This window comes from Canis lupus, chromosome 17 (genome assembly GCF_011100685.1).
Source record: "Canis lupus familiaris isolate Mischka breed German Shepherd chromosome 17, alternate assembly UU_Cfam_GSD_1.0, whole genome shotgun sequence".
NCBI lineage: Eukaryota > Metazoa > Chordata > Mammalia > Carnivora > Canidae > Canis > Canis lupus.
In genome coordinates this window covers 49,260,089-49,268,936 of record NC_049238.1, presented here as the reverse complement: position 1 = coordinate 49,268,936, position 8,848 = coordinate 49,260,089, and the positions used below count along the sequence as shown (strand labels likewise).

At 42.1% G+C, this 8,848-nt stretch overlaps 1 pseudogene; it reads left to right on the top strand.

The window, feature by feature from the left end:
• Window positions 1-1,615: 1,615 nt before the first annotated feature.
• LOC100684609 lies at window positions 1,616-2,376 on the top strand (annotated as a pseudogene).
• Window positions 2,377-8,848: the final 6,472 nt, after the last annotated feature.

Sequence of the window (8,848 nt, the reverse complement as noted above, 5' to 3'; positions counted from 1 at the left end):
AAAACAATGTAGCAATATCAAATAAGGATGAAAATACACACACCAAATGACCAAGAAACCCAACATTTACATGTGTACCAGGCCAGGGCATGTAAACAAGCATATTTATATAGAATGGTTTGTAGGTGCTCAAACTTGGAAGCAACCCAAATGTCCATCAAAAGCATAATGGATAAGTAAGTTCCAGTCTCCGTACCCTTCCTCACTCTGACCCCCACTGACCTAGCATCAGTGGGGATATTTCTTTTTCAGACAACATATCTTCATTTAAAACAGGAGTCCAACTACCTACTTTACAAAATAGACTTTTTTTCTACTGAAAAATGAATTTCCTATATCATTGCAAATATGTAGGAAAACTCTAACAAGTTGTGGTCAACTACTTGTTTTATCGTTGTGTTCATCGAAGTGCTCTTTTTCTTTTTCAATCCACTTTTAAAAGTTTATATACAGCAAAATCCATTCTTTCTTGGCATTCAATTCTATGAGTGTTAAAAAATGCATACAGCTTATCCTTTCCTTTCTTTTTTTTTAACAAAGGAGTATCAACATAGGTCTCACGTAATTTATCTTAGATTTTTCCACTGACACCCGAGACTTGGGAAAACAAAGTTTGATTTCACAATTTGGTAGGCAAGTTGTGGTTACTCCACGAGTTCACAAAAGTTCAGGTTCACCTGTTGGTCCTTGCTCAATTGTTTGCATAGGTTCTGATTATCTTCTAGAATAGCCAGGCATAAGCTGACCCCTTCCACTAAGATCAGAAGGGAAAACAGGCTTGGCTTTCAACTCTTTATGGAAATTTGGCAAGCCATTGCTGCAGGTGAAGGGCCCAACCAAGGATTTTCTAAACCAGGTGTCCTTGGCTGCCAAGTACATAAGCAACCTAAAACTCCAGGAGAGAGTCTGCCATTTCTGAGCTACTTCGTTGCCTCGAAAGTGTCAATATTTGATAGCCTAAGCATTGAGGGAGAGTGAACACTTATCCCTACCCTTCTCCAAGAAAGGCAGGGAAACTTGGACCCTTAGTAGTCATATAGTTTTCAAAGTACATGAAATCAGCTAAGTTAACTATTTAACCATAAGTCCACCATTACATTTGTTCCAACATAATGCAAAAATTTTTTAATTTTTTATTGAATAAAACCTAGAAGTACTTGCGTGCCATCCCAATAAGAGACAACCGCTACCTCACCCAGTATTTTACCCCTCCCTACCCCAGTTGTTTTGACCTTTATTCTTCAATGGATGACTTCAAAAATGGGATGCTAAGCCTCACCGAGATGGTGACCTGGATGTCCAGGTCCCTCTGGTGGGGTAGGAATTAACACATCTTACAAGGTTCCAGGTGGTTCTGATGATGGGGATTAGGGAACTACAGTTTGAGAATCATAGCTGTAAATCTAAAAACTTATGGAAAATGTGGAAGGCAGAGGAATCTATTAACACCATGAGGATATATTTTAAATCCAGGCTCTGAGAAATAGTTCCTCAAACAAATAAATTATAAGGAAAAAGAAAGTAAGAAAGAACCTAGAGATTAAAAGAGACTTAGTAGGCATGGAGAGCAGGGCCAAGAAAGCAGCACAGTCAAAATACAAGCTTTGACCTCTGTATGAAGCTGGATGTCAGCATTTACCAGATTCTGCCCAGTACCTCCAATAGCAGCTACAGGCTGGAATTCAGGCCAGCCTACTTCTACTGGTCACCTCCAATCATTTTGAAAGGGAAGGTTGTCTATCAACTTGAGTATAAAACATCACAGGAGCTCTTTGGGCACCAGTAGAAACAATATCCTATCATTACTGAGGAGATAGTGACAGATTCCAGCTTCTACTGTGTAATCTGGTTCCAGAATGACAGTGGACATAGTGCTTTCATTGGCATTTACTTCATAGAGTAGGTGATGCCTTTGACTTTAATATCCTTCTACAAAACCACTTCAAGTGGGTAAAGCAAGTATCTAAGATGTCCAATGAATCTCAACAACTGGACATTCATCCCAAGTTGGATCTGGGCTTCAAGGAAGGACAGATCATCATATTGAGTAATAGGAACATTGCAACCAAGAGATGATGGTTTTCTAAGCCCAGGACTGCAGGAGACTGCGGGCCCAAGTTTACTCCCAGCCCCATTTGGAGGAAAAGCCCCTATCCTCTCCCCCATCCTCAGAGGATGCCATGAGCAATCATGTTGCACCCACCACCCATTCCAAATCTAACCAAGGAGGCAATGACACAGATATCCTTCTAGGCTGGGCTTCTCCTACTCCTGTCATGACACCAGCTCCAGTCTCTGACTTGGAGAGACTTTGGCACTGCATTCAGCTCTGTTCCAAACCTGGCACCATAGCCATCCAACTTAGCCCAGAACTGAATAGCCTTGGCAGAACAGCAAGAATGGATTTGAAGAATAAAAATGACCTTGAGAAGTTAAGGAAGAAAACCTCATGTTTGATGAAGAAAATGAATGAGGTACAGAAAAGACCTTTTCTAGACCATTGCAATATATATATATATAATGTATTTGTTTGGGGGATGATCAGAATACTTACACAGAGCCAGTGGATATTCTTGAAGACCTTGTCATAGAGTTCATCACTGAAACAATGCACAAAGCAATGAAAATTGAAAGACAAGGCCAAGTACAAGTTGAAGTTTCATCTTCTCGATTTGAAAGGACTCAGGGAAGTTTGAGAAGGTTACTTGTGATAACTCTGAATGAAGAATTGAAACAGTCTGGAAAAGAATTTGATGAAGCCTACTATGGATCTTGACACTTTTTGTAATTTCTTAAGCTTCATTATCTTGTGGGGCAGCCATCTATAACAACTGAATATTTTCTACAATAAAGTCCATGTAATTGAAAGATGGAGAACAAAATTTTCATATCTTCAATTGTAGAGTGATAGTTGAGATTTTAATTGCCTGCTTTGATATTACTATACTTGAATTACTTATTGGGTATCAATGACCACACAAAAGTTATTTTGCTAACCACACAGTTCCTTCTGACTTTGGACTCTAAATGATGTAGTAGTACTTGTATTAGGTGTCTTTGTACCATTGTAAGCTATATGATAGCTGTTTAATATGTGAAATCTAAATGTCACTTTTGACCCTGTGATACCTGAAATATGTGTTTCATGTATTTTCAAGTTTCTAGACAACAGTAATCTAAGATTATTAAAGAGAGTATACTTTCAAATCACTGTATTGTACACCTGAAACTAATATCACACCGTATCTTAACTGAAATTAAAAAAAATTATATAAAGATAATGAGCTGGTTTTGTTTCTGTCAAGTCAAAGATGATATTGGAATATAGTTTTTTGGGACGTCTGGGTGGCTCTGCGGTTGAGCATCTGCCTTTGTCTCAGGGTGTGATACTGGAGTTCTGGGATTGAGTCGCACATCGGGTTCCCTGCATGGAGCCTACTTCTCCCTCTGCCTGTGTCTCTGCCCCGCCCCCAGCCCCGTGTGTGTCTCTCATGAATAAATAAAAATCTTTAAAAAATAAAAGGAATATAGTTTTTTGTAAAAATGTTTAGGTCTTAAAAGATAATTTGCTTTCCTCTTCAGTTAGTGATTTTTTGGAGAAACTAAACTTCTCATGAATGCTTGTCTTGCAAGGCTTTTTTGACTTAAAAGCTTTGGGGCTCATACATACTATTTGTTAAGTTGTAGAATCATTTTCCCAAATCAGATTAAAGCTTCTAAAACATATTTTTAGTAGTAGTTGGAATGGAACTGCTTAAAAAATTGATGGCAGAATAAACATTTGGGGTAGTATTTTATCAACATATTTGTTGGTACTTGTTCATTGTGGAAATGTGTACTTGATTAAAATCAAATATGGCTATGGAAACCACTTCCTCATCTTCCTGTAGCTCAAGATATATATTTTGTGTGTTTTTAGCTATACTATATATTATTATTGCACTGAGCTTAAAATAAGGATTGAAATTGCATTTAAAGAGATCAGTGAATGTTACTATTGTGAAATTGAGTGTTTCGTGTGCTGTTTATAAGCATTATAAATCAGTAATTAGGAAAACTCTACTTTCTTAAGCTGCTAATACCAGGAATAAAATGTGAAAAATTAAAAACAATGCCCCATGACCCTGGGGACACAAATCACTAAATTGGAAATCCCTTCTGTCTCACAACTAAAACTCCTGGACAGTCTTTTTCTTAACTTTCCCATGGTGTGCAAGCTGGTTTATGTCATTCCCTTTAATGTTACTTGCTATGTCTCCTGCTTATTGACAAGGCAGGAATAGTGAGGCTTACTGTGAAGACTCAGCAGGCCAGAGAGAAATGACCTCTAAAGTCTGTAAAATTCTTCTCCACCTTTTAAATTCGATTTATTTATCTCATGATCCTTGTGCACATCTTTGTGAAGTCTTATTTAGCAATTTCAGGGGACAAGAAATCCTTGCAGTTCCTTCTCCCCTAAGCCAATTCTCTGAAAATGGATAGATTAGCCTGAGTGTTTATAAATCCAAAATTTGGGCAGGGATAGGGATGGAGAAAGCTATCTTCCCTCTGCGCTCTTCTCTACCCTTCTTCACCTCATCTAGTGCTGACTGCAGCTCCATCACCCTCTCGTGCATTCACATGTCCCTTCCTATGGGAAAAGGCTGTGTCAGTGACGTCTCCACTATTTTCTATTTGTTGAGAAGCACATCTTTGACTTGTAGGTATGGCTTAGATAAAGGAAGTTCAAGGGGCTGCCCTTGAACTAGTGTTTTCTTGTAACTCCATCCTGTTGCTATATGTGAAGCAAAGCTTTACTTGGTATTTGCCCCATCGTTTAATCACTGGCAGGTTTAGAGTTTCTAACCTGACCTGTGGAGCAAAGAGGTTGAAACCACTTAGCTCATGATGAATACCCATGTTGCCATGCTGCCTGGGTATCTGGCCCCTTTCTGTGAACATTTTTTTTCTTTTTTAAGATTTTATTAATTCATGAGAGACACACAGAGAGACAGAGGCAGAGACAGAAACACAGGCAGACTGAGGAGCAGCCTCCACACAGGGAGCCCAACGTGGGACTCGTTCGGGTCTCCAGGATCACACCCTGGGCTGAAGGCGGTGCTAAACCGCTGAGCCACCCGGGCTGCCCAAGAGGAGTAGTCCATTTCTAGGAGGCCAGAGAAGTCACTTACTCTCTCTCTGCCATGTGAGGATCCAACATGTCAGCTGCCTAAGACCAGAAGAACACCCTCTCCAGAACATGACCATGCTGGTACCCTGCTCTCAGACTTCCAGCTTCAGAACTGTGAGATACAAATTTTTGTTGTTGATAGGTCACCCAGTTTATGGTATTTTGCTATAGCAGCCCAAGTGAAGACTGATGCTTGCAATCTGAATGAAGGAAATGCTTACATTTAGTTTCGAAATATATTCTCTCTTGATTTCCCTCCTTTATCTCTTCCTAACTTTGGGCCCATTTTTTGTTTTCATTGTACTCCCCATCCGGCAGCTCTATGCTTGCAGAGTGGCAGCAGAGCATTTTTAAAGTTTTAAATAGAAAACACTAAAAGGGGACACTGGGTGGCTCAGTGGTTGAGTGTCTGCCTTCGGATCAGATCATGCCCGGGGGTCCTGGGATCGAACCCTGCATCGGGCTCCCCACGGGAGCCTACTTCTCCCTCTGCCTGTGTCTCTGCCTCTGTGTGTGTGTCTCTCATGAATAAAGAAAGAAAATCTTAAAAAAAAAAAAACACTAAAAGGAAAATTTCTACAATCATTAGTGACTAAGTATTGGGAACCTATGCTCTCAATCTTCCTCCATGTTGTTGTTTTTTGTATTTTCAAGATGATTATTTATAGATAATATATATAAAGAAATCATATATAAATTGCTGGCATTAAAAATAAAGTTTAAGGCATATACATATAAAACACATGTTGCATTCATGCAATAATGATAATTTAGAATAAGGGACTACAAGTACCCAAGCTGTAAAACAAAATATTTATGAGACAATCAGGGAACTCTGAACACTGGATATTTGATTAATTAAAAATTTTTAGGTGCGATACTGGTATTATAGTTTAAAAGCACTATCTTTTAGAGATACTAAAATACTTTGAAATGAAATGATGAAAAAAAAAAAAGAAATGAAATGATGATGCCTGGGATCTGCTTCAAAATAATCTGGAGGGAAAGGAGAGCAAAGGGGTAGAGGAAATCAGGTAAGTCATGAAATGGTAAATATAGGCAAATGAAGATTCATTACACCCTACTCTCTTCTTTTGAATGTTGAAATTTCCCAGGATAAAAAGTAACAAAACACAGGATGACAGATATATATTTACTCTGATACTGGTTATTTGAGCAAGAGGAGTCCAGGCCTCACTCCCAAACTCCCCAGGCTTCTGGAGAGGAATGGAGGTCAAACATCCCAGGCCGCCCCTCTGAGTGCCTCAGCTATAGTGGCCATGTGTCCCTGGGAGCAGCCATGCCTATTTCAGCTGGCACACATGGTAGAGATGAAAGAAACCAGGGCGAACATGGTTCTCAACATACACAGAGCAGAGGAGCATAACAGCACAGGGAGGCAGGAGGAGCCCTCACCTTCAAATCCATGTTCCCCAGGTGCCCTGGGCCCATTGGACAGGGGTCAAGGTATTCCAACCTGCAAAGCTTCCTGGACTGAGCACCTTGAGCTGTTGCGCACACGTGCTTATGCTTGTTTCACTTGCAGCCCCAAGGCTGGGGAGGACACAATTGTTTCCCAGGATTAGCCAGCAGAGACTCAGTTCTCTGGCCTGCCTCCACTCCTGCTCCCCACTATGGGGTAACACAGGAAATGGGAACTAAGCAAGAAGATTCAGAATGCTACAAAGCTTGGACTCTCCCTCAGCCTTGGCCTGCTAGGAGGCAGAGGAAACAGTACCTGGATGATAGGAAGTCAGATGGTAACTGCCTACAAAAACAAGCTGAAAGCTGGAGCACCAAGGACTGCATCTCCTTTGGGACCCAAAATAGAATTATTTGCATCATAAACATACGTCTTGGGAATATGGCTGCTTGTGTGTTATTTCATTTATTCAGTATCAGCCTCTCCCAAGTACCCTTTCTGATTGAGTGCCTGTGTCAAGCATGTTAGCTCATTTACTCTTCCCCTGAAGATTACCTGTGAAAGGAATACCACCTGAGGAAGGTGCTATTGACCTGGGTACAAATACCAAAACTGAAGACCAGAGATTAAGCAACTTGCCCAAATTCACATAGCTTAAAGCAGAAGAAGCAGGATATGAGCCTTATTCTTACTTCACAAAGCTGCTGCCAAGTTGGGGAAGGTGCTGTTGACTCTGGCAATCTGCCCAAGAACCCCCAGAAGAGAGGGGTTACTAGCTGATAAGATTGGGACTGCTCATACCATGAGCATGCCAATTGCCAGCCAGTCTGCTTGGTTCTCATGTCACAACTGGCAATTGAGTGGATGGATCAAAGGAGGCTATTCCCATGCTATGCCCCATCCTTGGTAGAGTGCCTCACTAGGGCTCTCTCCCCTTATCACATCCAAGTTTCCAGAAACCTCTTGGACCTCATGTGCAGCTCCCACTGTCATCTGCAGGCAAGGCTGCTTGCATCAGCTGTCTGCCATCCACTGGCCACCCAGCTTCCATGATTGAACACTGGGACACAGTGCACACATGCTGCGCTCTCCCCTTTCTTGCCACCATGACCCAGTTTCTGCTCCTTCTATCCCACTGAGACTGCTCTGGTCAGCTCACAAGGCATTTGAGAATCAGGCATTTCTACAACACAGCCATATTGCCTCTGAGCTGTATTGAAGGCTGCTATCTCCCCTGAATCTCTCCTCCTCGGCCTGACACTTCCTCTGGAGGCCTCTGCTCCAACAGATGCTCCCTTGGGCTCTTTTACACTTAGTACTGCCCAGGGCTCTGGCCTCCCCACTGCCTGGACACTTTCCTCAGGTGACTTGTGGCCTCACCTGATTTCCAGGCCCTCAGTTGCTTGCTCTGCCTTGACCAAGTCCTGTAGGCCAGTACCCTTCTGTTTACTGTACTACTTCAGGCCTTGGGGCACTGCAGGGCATGGGATCTGGCTTTCCCAATAGCCAAGAAATAAATCCCAGCAAGTGAGGGAGGGCAAACCTGGAGCAACCAGAGACAGAAGACAGGAGGGAGAGCAGGGCAATCTGGTCTCTGTCCCTCCACCGACCCCAGTGTAACATTCCAGCTAGGTATGGTGTTCTGGTTTCCTATCCAGGGATGGCACACATAGGCAGGTGGCTAGCTGTGTCTTGGTGAAGCAGTGGGCAACTCATTAAAACCAACTTTGTTTCTCCTTTCCTGCCTAGTTTCCCTCCTTCCTTTCCCTCACTTGCCATGCTTTGGGACTGCAACTACCATAAAGCACTAGCACTTCAGCTTGGCCTCAGGTTCAGTGTTCTAAGTAACCTGAATTAAGACCGTACACCTCATCCAAATGTTAAATTTTAGTTGGAAGAACCATTTCAGGATTTAAAGCGAGGAATAACATGGCCCACTGCACATTCTGGAATGGTCCTTCTACTGTCAGTGGGAATTGGTTGACAAACACATGGAGGTAGGGTGGCTGAACCCAAGTCCTATCTCACCTAATTCCATAAATGAATTTAGGTGACAGGCCCCTGGTCTAGCCCTTTCCCTCTTGTTCACACTAACTTATTGCACGTGAATGTGAGGGGCACACCATTCTACTAGTCTCTACAGAGAGAGTCCCTCAAATTTGGCACAGCCAAAGCCTCTTCAGAATCCCTTCTCCTGCACTCCTGCTCTGAGCCAAAAGGCCCAAGTCCCACTCCCAACACCACACAGAAACCAC